Here is a 19,389-nt window from a genome sequence, read left to right on the forward strand (position 1 = left end):
TGCCCGCCAGTCAACCATCACCAGAGCTGCCCGCCAGTCAACCATCACCAGAGCTGCCCGCCAGTCAACAGTCGTCAGAGCTGCCCGCCAGTCAACAGTCGTCAGAGCTGCGCGCCAGTCAACAGTCGTCAGAGCTGCCCGCCAGTCAACAGTCGCCAGAGAGGTCAGACTGCGCTGAACTGCCGTAGTGGCCAGACTGCGCTGAACTGCCGGAGTGGCCAGACTGCGCTGAACTGCCGGAGTGGCCAGACTGCGCTGAACTGCCGGAGTGGCCAGACTGCCCTGAACTGCCGGAGTGGCCAGACTGCCCCGAACTGCACCTGAGCCACCTCCAGGATAGGTGGGTTGGGGAGGGAGGTTGTAGCACAGTGCCGTCGGTGACGGCAGCCACCCTCCCTTCCCTCCCTTATTGTTTATGGGTTTTTTGTTGGTGTTTTTCTGTTGGTAGGTGCATTCCGGGGTCTGCACCTTGAGGGGGAGGGTACTGTCACGTCCTGACCAGCAGATGGAGCTAGTGTTTTAGTTTTGGTCAGGACGTGGCATGTTTGTGTTGGGTATGTTTGTATTGTTGATTGGGACTTCCAATTGAAGGCAGGTGTGTTGAGTTGCCTTTGATTGGAAGTCCTATATAGGTGTGTGTGTTTTTCTTTGGGGTTGTGGGTGGTTGTTTTGCACTGCGTTTTTTAGCCTGCAAACTGTTGCTGCTGTCATGTTTATTGTTTCCTGTGGATGCTTTACTCCTTTTGTTGGGTAATTAAAAAATTAGTATTCACATACCTGCTGCGCCTTGGTTCATTTCAGAAGACAGCCATTACAATTACTCACGATAAACGTTCACAAAAAGCATAACAATTATTTTAAGAATTATAGATACAGAACTCCTCTATGCACTCGATATGTCCGATTTTAAAATAGCTTTTTGGTGAAAGCACATTTTGCAATATTCTAAGTACATAGCCCAGCCATCACGGGCTAGCTATTTAGACACCCGGCAAGTTGATGCACATATCAGATTTGCTATTACAAAAGTTTGATTACCTTTTGTTGTCTTCGTCAGAATGCACTCCCAGGACTTCTACTTCAATAACAAATGTTGGTTTGGTCCAAAATAATCCATCGTTATATCCTAATAGCGGCGTTTTGTTCGTTGCGTTCCAGACACTATCCGAATGGTAAATAAGGGTCGGGCGCATGGCGCAATTCGTGACAAAAAAATCTAAATATTCCATTACCGTACTTCGAAGCATGTCAACCGCTGTTTAAAATCCATTTTTATGCCATTTTTCTCGTAAAAAAAGCGATAATATTCCGACCGGGAATATCCTTTTAGGTAAACAGACAAAGGAAGAGAAAGCTTTCGGTCGACGCGGGCACGAGCCTGAGTCTCACAGTACTGTGACCAGCCACTATCCAAACGCGCAACTTTTTTTCAGCCAGTGCCTGCAAAGCCACGATTCAGCGTTTTGCCGCCTTCTGAGAGCCTATGGCAGCCGTAGGAAGTGTCACGGGACAGCTAAGATCCTCACTCTTCAATAAACAGAGACAAGAAGAACGACACCTTGTCAGACAGGCCACTTCCTGCATGAAATCTTCTCAGGTTTTTGCCTGCCATATGAGTTCTGTTATACTCACAGACACCATTCAAACAGTTTTAGAGACGTTAGGGTGTTTTCTATCCAAAGCCAATAATTATATGCATATTCTAGTTACTGGGCAGGAGTAGTAACCAGATTAAATCGGGTACATTTTTTATCCAGCCGTGTCAATACTGCCCCCTAGCCCTAACACGTTAAACATATATTTTGTAACTGTTTGCGCGTTTTTGCACTTTTGCAATTGGCTGGAGGTTTCTCCTGACTCAATAAAGTGTGCGCCTGTTCACAACTCTCTGCTCTCCTGCACCTGACTTCGCTACCAGTATGCACACCCTTGACACAAATACAATGCTCTTAGTTTTTGAAATTTTTAGGACTAACTTATTCCTTGCCACCCATTCTGAAACTATCTGCAGCTCTTTGTTAAGTGTTGCAGTGATTTCACTCGCTGTAGTAGCTGACGTGTATAGTGTTGAGTCCCCCGCTTACATAGACACACTGGCTTTACTCATGTCATTAGGAAAGATTGAAAAAAGTAAGGGGCCTAGACAGCTGCCCTGGAGAATTCCTGATTTTACCTGGATTATGCTCCATTAAAGAACACCCTCAGTGTTCTATTAGACAGGTAACTCTTTATCCACAATATAGCAGGGGAGTGTAAAGACATACCACATACGTTTTTCCATCAGCAGACTATGATCGATAATGTCAAAAGCCGCACTGTGTAACAAAACAACTCCTGCAATCTTTTTATCATCACTTCCTCTCAGCCTATCATCAGTCATTTGTGTAAGTGCCGTGCTTCTTGAATTTCCTTTCCGATAAGCGTGCTGAAAGTTTACTGTAAAATAGCATTGTATCTGGTCAAACATAATTTTTTCTCCAAAAGTTTACTAAGGGTCGGTAACAAGCTGATTGGTCAGCTATTTCAGCCAGTAAAGGGGGCTTTACTATTCTTTGGTAGCAGAATGACTTTTGCTTCCCTCCAGGCCTGAGGGCACACACTAGCTAGTGGGCTTGGATTGAAGATATTGCGAATAGGAGTGGCAATATCGTCCTCTTTTATCCTCAGTAATTTCCCATCCAAGTTGTCAGACCCCAGTGACTTGTCATTGTTGATAGACAACAACCATTTTTTCACCTCTTCCACACTCACTTCAAATTTACGAAGCTTGTCTTTCATAATTTGGTAAGTTATACTTGGATGTGTGGTGTCAGTGTTTGTTGCTGGCATGTCATGCCTAAGTCTTGCCAATAAAAACAACATTTAAGTAATTGGCAATATCAATGGGTTTTGTGATGAATGAGCCATCTGATTCAATGAATGATGGAGCTGAGTTTTCCTTTTTGTCCAAAATATCATATAAGGTGTTTTTATCATTTATCTTTTTTCATAGTATAGTTTCTTATTCTTTTATTCAGTTTAGTCACATGATTTCTCAATTTGCAATACATTTGCCAATCAGTTATGCAGCCAGACTTTTTTGCTATTCCTTTTGCCTCATCCCTCTCAACCATACCATTTTTTAATTACTCATCAATCCATGGGGATTTAACAGTTTTAAGTAATTTTCTTAATGGGTGCATGCTTGTTAGTAACTGAAATAAACAATTTCATAAATGTGTCAAGTGCAGCGTCTGGTTGCTCTTCATTACACACCACAGACCAACAAATATTATTTACATCAATAACATTGGAATCAATACAAAATGTATTGTATTACCTCTTATACACAATATTAGGCCCTACCTTTGGGACTTTGGTTTTCGTAGATATGGCTACTATATTGTGGTCACTACATCCGATGGATTTAGATACTGCTTTAAAGCCAATTTCTGCAGCATTCTTAAAGATGTGATCAATACATGTTGATATTTTCATTCCTGTTCTGTTTGTCACTACCCTGGTAGGTTGACTGATAACCTGAACCAGGTTGCAGGCACTGGTTACAGTTTGAAGCTTTTTCTTAAGTAGGCAGCTTGATGAAAGACAGTCAATATTTAAATCACCCAGAAAGTATATCTCTGTTCATATCACATACGTTGTCAAGCATTTAACACATGTTAACCAGGTACTAAACTGTTAGCGCTTGATGGTCAATAGCAGCTTCCCAAAATAATGGGTTTTAGGTGAGGCAGATGAACCGGCAGGTAGCCTAGTGGTTAGAGCATTGGGCCAGTAATGGAAATGTTGCAGGATCGCATCCCTGAGCTGACAAATTAAAAACCTGTAGCCATATTATTTCAACAGTATTTAACATGAGATCCTCTCTAAGCTTTACAGGAATGTGGTTGTAAATATAAACAGCAACACCTCCACCATTGGCATTTCTGTCTTTTCTATTTTTTAGCACTTTCTGGGATGCTTGATTGTTTTCATTGCTTTACTGGGAAGCTTAGCAGAAGCAGACATGCTCATGTTATTTATGTTAGTGCAGGGTGAGCTGCACACAGTGGACCTCCTACTAGGGGACAGCGACTCAGTGCTAACAGTATAACTCTTGTTTATAGGCACATGATTACTGCATACAATAGCTGTAGGATCAGCAGAGGATAGACTACGTCTGCAGCTGCCGGCAATAGGTCCAGACCTCTCACCGCAGGCAGAGCTCCATCAGATCCAGAGAGAGGGAAAGGAGGCGAACTAGACGAAGAAGCCGCTGTTGGAGTCAGCGTAGTTGGAGTCAACACAGCTGTTGCAGACACAGGCAGTCCCAGCGATGAAGGCGCAGATACATCAGGCACCAGGGCGGCGAAGCTATTTTTCATGTTGAGATGCTCTGGAACTCTCACAGACACTCTAGTCCGTTTAGCAGCACACCACTGCCTTTGGTTTCGACAACTTGTGACATGGGACCAGCGCTGATTGGAACAATCCTCTTACTGTTCTCTGTCTACTCCAATACAAGATGGAGAAAGAGAAGCAGATGGAAATTACTTCCTTGGCAGGCAAGTTCCATGTAGCACAGGCCATTCGGATAGGGACAGATTACAAGGTGGGGATACATCTATAAAGTCCGAGCCCACAGAAGTTGAGAACGAGAAAGTTCCATTTTGCATTTTCCCATGAATTTTCCCAGAATTGAAATAGCCACCTCATTCCTGGAATCCTCCGCAAGCAAACAATTGCCACATTGGAACTGCGGACTGTCAATATTATCCCGGACAAGAGTGTATTATACACAGCTTCTACAGCGCCATGGAAACGGGGAAGTGGCTCTATTGCAACCTAGCTAGCTAGCTGGCTAGTTGGTAAACATCCAGTCCAAACCAGCAGGTTTCCACACAAACACTTATGAACAAAATAAAACTTAAGAAACAGCAGGCCGATACAATATTTGTCTCTATATTGAAACAAATTATAGACAGAAGCCTGCAAGCAGTAAAACAGAACTCAATTGATTGAATGGACATGAAATGTATTTTCAAAATGATTCAAATAGGCCTATAGACTACAGTTTATATTTTAATGCAGTCATCTCGGTTTTCATTCACTTGTTTGTATCAATTGCAAAGACATTGGCAACTTTGTATTTATAGTCAACCTGGTTCTGAAGTTATTGGCGATCACAGAGAGATGGATAAAACATGTGATTTTTCCATGATCTTCTGTGTATAAAGTGACACGGGAGGGCAAAAAAAGCATCTAACGATGCACTTAGCTGGCGCTAGATTGTCAGCGTTTTCAAGTGAAACGTTAATTACGATGGTTTTGGGAAACAGCTCGGAGATTTAACGATGCTCCTACGAAGGTTCTAACAATGAATTTAGCATTAAGATGCTTTTGTGAAACCGGGCCCTGGTTAATTAATTCATATCCGTATCTTAAAACATTGAAGGGAGGAGAATCTGTGAAAGTACAAAATACATGTCCTGGTAGTTCATTGTTTGAATTATAGGAGTAGGCTATCCATGAACAATTATATTGTTGAACAGAAGAAAGGAGAGCTATATTTCAAACCTATTTCTGAGTTGCTAGGACAAGCCATGTGGAAATTAGCATCACTAATTGGGGGAATAAACTGTTGAATTTTGTTAGGAATATTGTTCAATCAAAATCAATAGCCTGACTATTTCTAAGATTGTAGGTTAGCCTACATTCATTTCTTCATTTCAAATGGACAGTTTGATAGACAACTCTAAAAGGCTGCCTATTTCAACCAAAGCTCTTGCTCTCTATTAATGTTAGATAAAGTCTAATAAGATTTTGGCCTACTGGTGATGAAAAATACACTGGTGTTGTTAAACGTGTGACAACCAGCCCGTCTCCCCTAATCTGCATCAGCTGTGCTCATAAATGCGAGTTTCAGAGATATGAAGTTATGGTATTGCGTGCATTTGATCAAATACTCACAGTTTAACAATAAACAACCAACATTACTGCTCACCTAAGGTACCAAACCTCTGTTTGGTCCGGACTGCGTTCTCACCTGCAGCGAACCACACCACGGGTGGAATCGGACTGAGACGACCCTTTTGGAGTGAACCACAGTGTGTTGTTTGTTGCGCATCCTAGTACGAATAGTGTTCACACCTGTCCAAACAAACCGAATTTATGGGGTAAACAAATCAGAGTTCAGAAAAAACGCTCCAACTAAAATAGGTGTGAAAGCCCCTTTACTAGTACAGACTCTGGATTGGTGTTATTTTATGATAGACAGTGAACATTGAAGCGAACATAAGATGAAGTTACTTGGCCAGGAAAAACTCCTTGCCCTACACATAATGTGATGCTCTATGGATATAGAGATGTACATGCAAGTGGAACCATAACAACAGGTGCTGACCTTAAAAATGGATAAGTGAAACTGACGTCATTGTGCTACTAACAGTACAGCTTCCTCCACTGTCCCTAGCACCTTACCGGGTTGAACCAGCTGATCACAAATACACGTGACCGTCCTCCTTGACAACATACCAACAAGTTGAGCTATAGAAAAGGATCCAATTCGATAGCTCTGTTAGTGACATTTCAAGCTAGCTCTTGAGTGAGCTTACAGCACGTTCTTATCTCCATTACATAAGCAAGTAGGGGCCAATCCTTTCAGATCTACACAAGTGCAGTAGGGGCTAGGGTTGTTCCTGTCTGCCTACCTGCCTGCGTCTGTCTGCCTGGCTGGCTGACATCCTGCATTGGTCTGTTTGTCCTGTCTGCATGCCTGTATCTGTCTGTCCTGCCTGTTTGCATGCTGGCGTCTGTCTTTCCGTCCATCCGTCCTTCCGTTTGTCTGTCTGTCTGAGTCTCTCACCAATTTCCAAATTGCAGATGTATTTTTTTTAGATACCTATCTTTTCACAAAAGCACACTTACAACCGAATTCTGGGCTGAATTTCTAGAATCAATGTAAATAGTTTGGTCAAGTATGCAAATAGTTTGGTGGGGAGAACTTCTACTGTATTTCCAATGGAGACAAATCGCAGACGTTTGCTGCGGTGGAAGAAAAAATAATTGATGCTTCATGCAGAGAAAAAGGGAGAGGAGAGCAGGCCACTCAAAGCAGGGGGACCAGAGAAAGGTTCCTCATAAAATATGGATGTAGACTTAAGATGGGCGTTGGAGCATGGAGCTGGAGAGAGACTGAGGACAGTGGAGCCATGTGCGTGCTCACACGACCCATGCAGCCGGCAACTGGTAAAGGTAAGCGGGTTCCTGTGTAGTACGTGCATATGTGTGTGTGTGTGTGTGTGTGTGTGTGTGTGTGTGTGTGTGTGTGTGTGTGTGTACACATACAATACCAGTCAAAAGCTTAGACACACCTACTCATTCAAGCGTTTTTCTTTATTTTTACTATATTGCAGAATAATAGTGAATATATCAAAACTATGAAATAACACATATGGAATCATGTAGTAAACAAAAAAGTGTTAAACAAATCAAAATATATGTTATATTTGCGATTCTTTAAAGTAGCCACCCTTTGCCTTGATGACAGCTTTACACACTCTTTGCATTCTCTCAACCAGCTTCACCTGGAATGCTTTTCCAACAGTCTTGAAGGCGATCCCACATATGCTGATCACTTGATGGCTGCTTTTCCTTCACTCTGCGGTCCAGTTCATCCCAAACCATCTCAAATGGGTTGAGATCGGGTGATTATGGAGGCCAGGCCATCTGGTGCAGCACTCCGTTACTCTCCTTCTTGGTCAAATAGCCCTTACACAGCCTGGAGGTGTGTTGGGTCATTGTCCTGTTGAAAAACAAATGATAGTCATACTAAGCGCAAACTAGATGGGATGGCATATCGCTGCAGAATGCTGTGGTAGCTATACTGGTTAAGTGTGCCTTTAATTCTAAATAAATCACTGACAGTGTCACCAGCAAAGCACCACCACACCATCAAACCTCCTCTTCCATGCTTCATGGTGGGAACCACACATGCAGAGATTATCCTTTCACCTACTCTGCGTCTCACAAACACATGGCAGTTGGAACCAAAAATCTCAAATTTGGACTCATCAGAGCAAAGGACAGATTTCCACTGGTCTAATGTGCATTGCTCTTGTTTCTTGGCTAAAGCAAGTCTCTTCTTCTTATCCTCTTACATCTAGACGTTCCGCTAGCGGAACACCTGCTCCAATATCCAATGATAGGCGTGGCACGAATTACAAATTCCTCTAAAATACAAAAACTTCAATTTTTCAAACATATGACTATTTCACAGCATTTTAAAGACAAGACTCTCCTTTATCTAACCACACTGTCCGATTTCAAAAAGGCTTTACAGCGAAAGCAAAACATTAGATTATGTCAGCAGAGTACCCAGCCAGAAATAATCAGACACCCATTTTTCAAGCTAGCATATAATGTCACAAAAAAACAAAACCACAGTTAAATGCAGCACTAACCTTTGATGATCTTCATCAGATGACACACCTAGGACATTATGTTATACAATACATGCATGTTTTGTTCAATCAAGTTCATATTTATATAAAAAACCAGCTTTTTACATTAGCATGTGACGTTCAGAACTAGCATACCCCCCGCAAACCTCCGGTGAATTTACTAAATTACTCACGATAAACGTTCACAAAAAACATAACAATTATTTTAAGAATTATAGATACAGAACTCCATTGTGCAATCGAGGTGCCCGATTTTAAAATAGCTTTTCGGTGAAAGCACATTTTGCAATATTCTCAGTAGATAGCCCAGCCGTCACGTCTAGCTATTTAGACACCCACCAAGTTTAGCCATGACCAAAGTCAGATTTACTATTAGAAAAGTTTGATTACCTTTGGTGTTCTTCGTCAGAATGCACTCCCAGGACTGCTACTTCAATAACAAATGTTGGTTTGGTCCAAAATAATCCATAGTTATATCCAAACAGCGGCGTTTTGTTCGTGCGTTCAAGACACTATCCGAAAGGGTAAATAAGGGTGACGAGCATGGCGCAATTCGTGACAAAAAAAATCTAAATATTCCATTACCGTACTTCGAAGCATGTCAACCGCTGTTTAAAATCAATTTTTATGCCATTTTTCTCATAAAAAAGCGATAATATTCTGACCGGGAATCTGCGTTTAGGTAAACAGACGAAAGAAAACAAAGCATGGGGTCGACGCGGGCACGTGCCTGAGTCTCACAGTACTGTAACCAGCCACTACCCAAACGCGCTACTTTTTTTCAACCAGAGCCTGCAAAGCCACGATTCAGCTTTTTGCCGCCTCCTGAGAGCGCATGGGAGCCGTAGGAAGCGTCACGTAACAGCAGAGATCCTCTGTAATGGATAGAGATAATCAAGAAGGGCAAGAAATTGTCAGACAGACCACTTCCTGCATGGAATCTTCTCAGGTTTTGGCCTGCCATATGAGTTCTGTTATACTCACAGACACCATTCAAACAGTTTTAGAAACTTTAGGGTGTTTTCTATCCAAAGCCAATAATTATATGCATATTCTAGTTACTGGGCAGGAGTAATAATCAGATTAAATCGGGTACGTTTTTTATCCGGCTGTGTCAATACTGCCCCCTATCCCTATTAATGAAGCTGCCAGTGAAGGACTTGTGAGACTTCTGTTTCTCAAACTAGACACTCTAATGTACTTGTCCTCTTGCTCTTCCTCCCTCCTCTCTTTCTCCTGTGTTGCTGGGATGGCCAGGGTAAACTCAGGCTCTCTCTTCTCTGGTTGATCCAGCTTCTACTGCCATTTTCAAGACTGAAACCCGAGCAAGCAACACACACAAACACATATATATATACATATATATATTCAAAATGTTGAGGTCACTTAGAAATGTCCGTGTTTTTTAAAGAAAAGCACTTTTTCTGGTCCATTAAAATAACATAATATTGATCAGGAATACAGTGTAGACATTGTTAATGTTGTAAATGACTATGGTAGCTGGAAACAGCTGATTTCTTTATGGATTATCTACATAGGCGAACAGAGGCCCATTATTAGCAACCATCACTCCTCTGTTCCAAAGGTACGTTGTGTTAGCTAACCAAGTTTGTCATTTCAAAAGGCTAGTTGATCATTTGAAAACCCTTTTGCAATTATGTTAGCACAGCTGAAAACTGTTGAGCTGATCAGAAGCAATAAAACTGGCTTTCTTTAGACGAGTTGAATATCTGGAGTGTCAGCATTTGTGGGTTCAATTACAGGCTCAAAATGGTTAGAAACAAATAACTTTCTTCTGAATCTCGTCAGTATATTCTTGTTCTGAGAAATGAAGTCTATTCCATGCAAGAAGTTTGCAGTCTTTCCAGCTTCAGTTTGAAGTGACTGTGTTTGCTGTGTTGTTGGCTAGCTCCTCTGAACAACAGTGTCCTAACGAGAGAGCACATTTTCTATGCCAAGCTAAATTGTGCCTCATTAGCTCATTGTTATGGATATATCCAAATAAATATCAATAGAAAACAGCTTAAACAAATGCAGCTATTGTTGTTATTCTGTCTGCACTGTTTGATGTGTCTGTAAGTTAGCCGTAGTTGGCTAGCTAGCAAGCAAGGGATACAAACGTTGCCAGCCAGTATGGCAATGGAACATTTAGAACTAAAGACTGGGTTGCGTCCATAGATACAGAACAAAAAGATTGAACTACTTGGTATTGTCTCTGGCAACCGAACCAATAGAAGTAATGACCAGCCGGCTTGGGTAGCAATCCTAGATTTGTTTCAGGACTATATCTTGTGGAAGGATGATATAGTATGAATAAATTCATCAAAATAAAATTTTTAATGAAAATATGTCAATCATTATTTGATGAATAAATTAATCAAAATAATGTTTTTAATTAAAATATGTCAATCATTATTGCAGTCAGATGTAACCCGTTGTATAAAAGTGAAAATAATATTGGCATGTTTTGCCTGCCCTCGACTTTGTCTCGGGCCTAACAACACCCGTGCTAATTTATCTTCCAAACACTGGCTGCTCGGGCATTATCACTTAATTAAAGAATTTGAAGTTAGGATAGCTTGAACGTTTTAAAGTTGGTTTCATAGCTTAATTGGCCAAGGAGCGGGACCATTTTGAATAGCTACCATTCAAACCCATGTTAATGTATTCCAATTTTATATGGCTGTAATTCAAAAAGCGTAAATACTAGAAAAAATCTGGATGCAAGCAAACTAAGTAGTGTCAGTCTTAACATCTCAACGTTGGTTTAGAGTTTATAGCTTAAATGGTGAAAGAGGAGAGGCGTGTAGAATTTGTGATTTTTTTTTAACCATTCAAGTCTATGGGCTTATTTTTGTCATTTAATTGCATTGGTAGCTCATTTTAATATTTTTGTAGTACAAAAAGTATTAACGCTATAAAAAATATTTTCTCAATGTAAGTTGGAGCAGTCTGAAAGTTAGTTTTGTTTTAATTGCTTGCATCGTTTAATCTCTAGAGCGAGGGGAGGAAATCAAATAATAAGAAAAACTAGACATGTGGGAAGGGAAAGGGGCATACCTAGTCAGTTGTACTCCTGATTGCATTGAACTGAAATGTGTCTTCCGCATTTAACCCAAACCCTCTGAATCAGAGAGGTGCAGGGGGATGCCTTAATCAACATCATCAGCGCCCTGGGGAACAGTGGGTTAACAGTCTTGATCAGGGGCAGAACAACAGATTTGTACCTTGTCAGCTCAGGGATTCGATCAAGCAACCTTTCGGTTACTGGCCCAATGCTCCTACCCGCCAGGCTTCCTGCTGCCCCAGGTAGTTGTATATTTGTGGTCAATAGTTGTGGTTCATTAGTTGTGATCAGTAGTTCTGTGGTTGTGATAAGTAGTTATGGTCAGTAATTTTGTGGGTTTAATTGGTGTGGTCATTAGTTATGTGGTTCATTACTTGTGGTCAGTAGTTGCTTTGTTTTTTGTTGTGTTGTTCAGTAGTTTTGTGGTCAGTTATTGTGGTCAGTAGTTTTGGTCAGTATTTGTTTTCAGTAGTTGTGTGGTTCATTAGTTGTGGTCAGTAGTTTTGTGGTTGTTGTCAGTAGTTGTATTCAGTAGTTGTGGTCAGCAGTTTGTTGGTTGTGGTCAGTAGTTGTGGTCGGCAGGTTTGGTCAGTAGTCTTGTGGTTGTCATCAGTAGCTGTGGTCAGTAATGGTCATTAGTTGTGGTCTGTAGTTGCGTGGTATGTAGATTGTTTTGTCAGTAGTTATGTGGTTATGGTCAGTAATTGTGGTCAATAATGTTGTCAGCAGTTGTGTAGTTTTGGTCAGTAGCTGTTTTTGAGTAGTTTGGTGGTTATTCATTGTTGTCAGTAGTAGTGTGTTTGAGGTCAGTAGTTGTGTGGTTCATTTATTGTGGTCAGTAGTTATGTGGTTGTGGTCCGTGGTTGTAGTCAGTAGTTTTCGTAGTCATTTGGTTCAGTAGTTGTCATCAGTATGTGTATGAGTGTGGTCTGTAGGTGTGGTCTGTAGTTGTGGTCAGTTGTTTTGTGGTCAGTTGTTTTGTGGTTGTGGTCAGTACTTGTGGTTTAGTTTGTGTGGTTGCTAGGTTGGTGTGGTTGCTAGCTGTTACTGTGATCAGTAATTGTGATCAGTTATTTTGTGGTTGTGGTCAGTAGCTGTTGTCAGTAGTAGTGGCTGGTACTGTTGTGGTCAGCAATTGTTGTCTTTAGTTGTGGTTTGTAGATTTGTGGTCAGTAGCTTTGTTGTCATTCGTAGTGATCAGTGGTTGTGTTTAGTAGCTGTGGTCAGTAGTTGTGTGGTCAGCAGTTGTTTAGTTGTGGTCAGTAGTTTTGTTCAGTAGTTGTTGTGATCAGTAGTTTTGGTCAGTAGTTTTGTGGTCAGTAGTTGTGGTCAGTAGTTGTGTGGTTGTGGTCAGTAACTGTGTGGTTGTAATCAGTAGCTGTGGTCAGTAGTTGTGTGGTCCATAGTTTTGTGGTCAGTAATTGTGTGGTTGTTGTCAGTAGTTGTAGTCAATAGTTGTGTTTTTGTGGTGATACTTTGTGGGGTTCAGTAGTTGTAGTCGGTAGTTTTGGTCAGTAGTTGATAGTAGTTGTGGTCAGTAAGTGTAGTCTGTAGTAGTGATCAGTAGTTGTGTGGTTGGCAGTAATGTGGTTGATTAATCTTGGTCAGTTGTTATGTTGTTGTAGTCAGTAGTTGTAGTCAGTAGTTGTGGTCAGTAGTTGAGTGATTGTGGTAAGTAGGTGTGTTAGGTAGTCGTGGTCAATAGATTTGTGGCTGTGGTAAGTCGTTGTGGTCAGTAGTTGTGGTATATAGTTGAATGTTATGTAGATTGTTTGGTCAGTCGTTTTGTTACTGTGGTCAGTAAATGTGGTTTAGTTGGTGTGGTTATTAGTTGTGTAGCTTTGGTCAATAGTAGGGAATTCATTAGTTGGTCAGTAACTGGGGTCAGTATTTGTGGTCAGTAGTGGTCAGTTGATTTGTTTTGTAGATAGTGATTTGTTTTGTGTGGTTAGTAGTTTTGTGGTTGTGGTCAGTAGATGTTTGGCTGTAATCAGTAGTTCTGGTCAGTAGTTGTGTGCTTCATATTTTTATGCAGTAATTGTTTGATTGTGGTCAGTAGTTGTGGTCAGGAGTTGTGTTGTGGTCATACATTGTGGGGTTCAGTAGTTTTGTGGTCAGTAGTTGTGGTCAGTAGCTGTGGTAATTGTGGTCAGTAGTTGTGGGCAGCAGTGGTCATTCGTTGTGGTCTGTAGTTGCATGGTATGTATATTGTTTTGTCGGTTGTTGTGTGGTCGGTAGTTGTGGTCAGCAGTTGTGTAACTGTGGTCAGTAGCTGTTGTGGTCAGTAGTTGTGATCAGTAGTTGTAGTCAGTAGTTGTGTGGTTAGTAGTTGTGTGTTTGTGGTCAGTAGATGTGTGGTTGTAATCAGTAGCGATGGTCAGTAGTTGTGTGGCCCATAGTTTTGTGGTCAGTTTTGTGGGTTTGTGGTCAGTAGTTGTGATCAGTAGTTGTGTTGTTGTGGTCATACATTGTTGGGTTCAGTAGTTCTGTGGTTCAGTAGTAGTGGTCAGTGGTTGTGGGGTTTTTATCAATAGTTTCGGTAAGTAGCAGGGGTGTTCATTAGTTGTGGTCAATTGTTTTTTGGTCAAGGTCAGTAGTTAGTCAGTTGGTGTGGTCAATAGTTGTGGCCAGTAGTTGTGTTCTGTGGTCAGTAGATGTGTGGTTGTAATCAGTAGTTGTATGGTCCCTAGTTTTGTGGTCAGTAATGGTGTTGTTGTGGTCAGTAGTTCTGTGGTCAATGGTTGTGTAGTTGTGTTCATACTCATACGTTGTGCGGTTCAGTAGCTCTGTGGTCAGTGGTTGTGTGGTTGTGGTAAGACATTTTGGTCAGTAGTTGTGGTCAGTAGTTTTGATACATATTTTTGGTAAATAGCTGTGTGGTTCATTAGTTGTGTTCAGTAGTAGGGAGGGTCATTAGTTGTGGTGATTCTTTTTTGGGTCGTGGTCAGTAATTAGTCAGCAGTTGTGGTCAATAGTGATCAGTAGTTTTGGTCAATCATTTTGATAAGTAGTTTTGTGGTTGAGGTCAGTAGTTGTGATCTGTAGTTGTGTCATCAGTAGTTGCAGTCAGCAGTTGTATGGTTGTATGGTTGTAGTTTTGGTCAGTCTCTTTTGTGGTATCAGTTTTGGTCAGTAGGTGTAGTCAGTAGTAGTGATGAGTAGTTGTTTGGTTGGCAGTATTGTGGTTGATTAGTCTTTGTCAGTAGTTATTTATAGTCAGTAGTTTTGGTCAGTAGTTGTGGTCAGTAGTTGAGCGATTGTGGTAAGTAGTTGTGGTTGGTAGTCATGGTCAATAGATTTGTGGCTGTGGTCAGTAGTTGGGGTCAGTAGCTGTGGTCTGCAGTTGTTTGGTCAGCAGGTTTGTGGCTGTGGTCAGTAGTTGTCGTCAGTAGTAGTGATCAGTAGTAGTCATTGGTTGTGGTCTATAGTTTGACTTTATGTAGACTGTTTGGTCAGTAGCTGTGTTGTTTTGGTCAGTAATTGAGGTCAGTAGTTGTGTTGTCAGTAACTGTGGTCAGCAGTTGTTTCGTTGGGGTCAGAAGTTGTGGTCTCTAGTTGTGGTCTGTCGTTGTGTGGTCAGAAGTTGTGGTCTGTAGTTGTAGTCAGTAGTTGTGTGGTTAGTAGTTGTGTGTTTGTGGTCAGTAGATGTGTGGTTGTAATCAGTAGCTGTGGTCAGTAGTTGTGTGGCCCATAGTTTTGTAGTCAGTGATGCTGTGTTTGGGTCAGTAGTTGTCATCAGTAGTTGAGTTGTTGTGGTCATACATTGTGGGGTTCAGTAGTTCTGTGGTTCAGTAGTAGTGGTCAGTAGTTGTGTGTTTTTTTATCAATAGTTTGGGTAAGTATCAGGGAGGTTCATTAGTTGTGGTCACTCGTTTCTTGATCGAGGTTAGTAGTTAGTCAGTAGTTTTGTTCAGTAGTTGTGTGGTCAGTAGGTGTGGTCAGTAGTTGTGTGGCTGTGGTCAGTAGATATGTGGTTTTAATTAGTAGCTGTGTGGTCCATAGTTTTGTGGTCAGTAATGTTGAGGTTGTGGTCAGTAGTTATGGTCAATGGTTGTGTTGTTGTGGTCGTACGTTGTGCGGTTCAGTAGTTCTGTGGTCAGTGGTTGTGTGGTTGTGGTAAATAGTTCTGGTCAGTAGTTGTGGTCAGTAGTTTTAATACGTATTTTTGGTAAATAGCTGTGTATTTCATTAGTTGTGGTCAGTAGTTCTGTGGTTTGGCTCAGTAGTTGTAGTCAGTAGTTATAGTCAGTAGTGGTCTGTCGTTTTGGTGAGTATTTGTCCAGCTCAGTTGTTGTGGTCAGTAGTTGATCGATTGTAGTAGTGGTCAGTAGTGGTCATTAGTTGTGGTATGTAGTAGCGTGGTATGTAGATTGTTTGGTCAGTAGTTGTGTAGTTGTGGTCAGTAGTTTTGGTCAGTTGCTTTTGTAGTCAGTAGTTCTGGTCAGAAGTTATGTGGTCAGTAGTTGTGGTCAGTACTGGTCAAAAGATTTGGTCAGTGATTTTTGTAAGCAGTTGTGGTCAGTAGTTGTGTGGTTTTTATCAATAGTTTTGGTAAGTAGTAGGGAGGTTCATTAGTTGTGGTGATACTTTTTTGGGTCGTGGTCAGAGGTTAGTCAGCAGCTGTGGTCAATAGTGATCAGTAGTTTTGGTCACTCGTTTTGATAAGTAGAAGTGCGGTTCAGTAGTCGTGGTCAGTAGTTGTGTGTTTGTGGTCAGTAGTTGTGGTCAGTAGTTTTGTGGTTGTGGTCAGTAATTGTGGTTAGTAGTTTTTTGGTCAGTAGTTTTGTGGTTGTGATCTGTAATTGTGGTTAGTAGTTTTGGTCAGTGGTTGTGCAGTTGTGGTCACTAGTTTTGGTCAGTAGTTGTGTAGTTGTGGTCAGTAGCTGGGGTCAGTAGTTGTAGTCAGTGGTGGCCAATAGTTTTGGTTAGTAGTTTTGTGGTTGAGGTCAGTAGTTGTGATCTGTATTTGTGTCGTCAGTAGTTGCGGTCAGCAGTTGTGTGGTTGTGGTCTGGAGTTTTGGTCAGTATCTTTTGTGGCATCAGTTTTGGTCAATAGTTGGGTTCAGAAGTGTTCAGTAGTGTTGGTCAGTTGTTTTGGTAAGTAGAAATGTGATTGAGTAGTTGTGGTTAGTAGTTCTGTGTTTGTGGGCAATAGTTGTGTTGTTCATGTTTTGTGGTCAGTAGTTCTGTGGTTGTGGTCAGTGGTTGTAGTCATTGGTTGTGGTCTGTAGAGGTCAGTTGTTATGTTGTGAGTAATTGTCTGTTTGTGGTCAGTAAATGTGTGGTTGTGTTTAGTAGCTGTGGTCAGTAGTTGTATGGTCAGCAGTTGTTTGGTTGTGGTCAGTAGTTTTGTTCAGTAGCTGTTGTGATCAGCAGTTTTGTTCAGTAGTTTTGTGGTCAGCAGTTGTGTGGTCAGTAGTTGTGTGGTTGTGGTCAGTAAATGTGTAGTTGTAATCAGTAGTTTTGGTCAGTAGTTGTGTGGTCCATAGTTTAGTGGTCAGTAATTGTGTGGTTGTGGTCAGTAGGTGTTGTCAATAGTTGTGTTGTTGTGGTGATACTTTGTGGGGTTCAGTAGATGTAGTTGGTAGTTGTATAATTGTGGCCTGTAGTTGTGGTCAGTAATTGTGGTCAGTTGTTCTGTTCTTGTGGTCAGTAGGTGTAGTCAGTAGTAGTGATCAGTAGTTGTGTGGTTGGCAGTAATGTGGTTGATTAGTCTTGGTCAGTAGTTATGTTGTTGTAGTTGTAGTCAGTAGTTGTGGTCAGTAGTTGAGCGATTGTGGTATGTAGTTGTGGTAGGTAGTCGTGGTCAGTAGATGTGTGACTGTGGTCTGTAGTTATGTGGTCAGCTGTTTTGTGGTTGTGGTCAGCAGCAGGCGTCAGTAGTAGTCATTAGGTGTGGTCTATAGTTGAACATTATGTAGATTGGTCAGTAGTTGTGTTGTTATGGTCATTAATTGCAGTCAGCAGTTGTGTTGTCAGTAGCTGTGGTCAGCATGTGTGTAGTTGGGGTCAGTAGTTTTGGTAAGTAGCTGTTGTGGTCAGTGGTGAATGTTAGTAGTTGTTCGGTCTGTAGTCAGTGGTCAGTGGTGATGTGATCATTGTGTTGTTGCGGTCAGTAGATGTGTAGTTGTGGCCAGTAGTTGCGGTCAGTAATTTTTTGGCCATGGTCAGCAGTTGTGGTCAGTCGGGATCAGTAGTTTTGATCAGTAGTTGTGGTCACTAGTTGTGTGTTTGTGGTTAGTAGTTGGGGTTCTGGTCAGCATTGGTGGACAGAAGTTTTGATCAGTGATTTTTTGGTTGTGATCAGTAATTGTGGTTTAGTTGGTGTGGTTAGTAGTTGTGTAGTTGTGGTCATTAGCTGGGGTCAGTAGTTGTGGTGAGTAGTGGTCAGTAGTTTTGGTTACTAGTTTTGTGGTTGTGGTCAGTAACTGTGGTGAGTAGTTGTGGTCAGTAGTGATCATTCATTTTGATCAGTACTTTGATGGTAGATGGTCATTATTGGTGTTGTTGTGGTCATACGTTGTGCGGTTCAATTGTTCTGTGGTCAGTAGTTGTGTGGTTGTGGTATGTAGTTTTCAGTATCTGTGGTCGTGGTCAGTAGTTGTGGTTTAATTGTTGTGGTCATTAGTTGTGTGGTTTTGGTCAGTCGTGCTTTTTAAGTATATGTGTGGTTCAGTAGTTGTGGTTAGTATATGTGTGTTAGTTGTCAGTACTTGTGTGGTCAGTTTTAGTCAACGGATATTCGCGCTTTCAAACCTCAATAGCTTTCAAACCACTTGAGCCACAGACTCCAAATAAGTGTCATGATGTTGGAAAAATTGCGCACAACATTGCACAGGTCTTATTTTTACGATTTGGACATTATTTCGCTTTCCAAAGCTAATAAACATGTGGAAATGTGACCAGCATTTTGTATTCCTAGTTGAATTAGTTAGGGAGCGTAAACAAAGTACAAACTTTTTTTACATTCAAATTTCAATAGCTCCTTGGTCATGTGACCTAGTGACTTCAAACAAGGTTCCGAATGTCCACTGAGTGGGCCTACATATCGCACATCCTTTAGTTTGTCCATTTTCATCTCACACGTTTTTACATTAATTTGTCAATTTTCATCTCACAAGATTTTAAATTAATTTAAAAAAGTAAAACTTCAATAGCTCCTTGGTCATGTGACCTAGTTACTTCAAACAAGGTTCAGAATGTCCACTGACTACCCTTCTATATTGCACACCCTTTAGTTTGTCAATTTTCATCTCACAAGATTTTACATGAATTTTCCAAAATGTTAAATTTCAATAGCTCCTTGGTCATTTACATTTTGAAAAATTCATGTAAAATCATGTGAGATGAAAATGGACAAACTAAAGGGTGTGCAATGTGTAGGCCCACTGTGTGGTCAGCAGTTGTGTAGTTGCGGTCAGTAGCTGTTCTGGTCAGTTATTGTAGTCAGTAGCTGTTATCAGTAGTTGTATGACTGTGGTCTGTACTTGTGGTCAGTTGTTTTGTGGTTGTGGTCAGTAGTTGTAGACAGTAGTAATGGTCAGTCATGTTCTGGTTGTGTGTGGTTGTTGTGTGGTTCAGTAGTTGTGGTCAGTAGCGGTCAGTAGTTGTGATTAGTAGTCGTGTGTCCGTGGTCAGTAGTTAGTCAGTCATTTTGGTCAGTAGTTTTGATTCATAGATTTGTGGTTGTGGTCAGTAATTTTGTGGCTGTGGTCAGAAGTTGTGGTCGGTAGGTGTGGTCTGTAGTTGTGTGGTCAGCAGTTGTGGTCAGTCGTTTTGTGGTTGTAGTCAGTATCTGTGGTCAGTAGTTGTGGTCAGTAGCGGCCATTAGTTGTGGTCTGTGGTTGCATGTTATGTAGATTGTTTGGTCAGTAGTTGTGG

Source organism: Salmo salar, chromosome ssa10, assembly GCF_905237065.1.
Source record: "Salmo salar chromosome ssa10, Ssal_v3.1, whole genome shotgun sequence".
NCBI classification, from domain to species: Eukaryota; Metazoa; Chordata; class Actinopteri; order Salmoniformes; family Salmonidae; genus Salmo; species Salmo salar.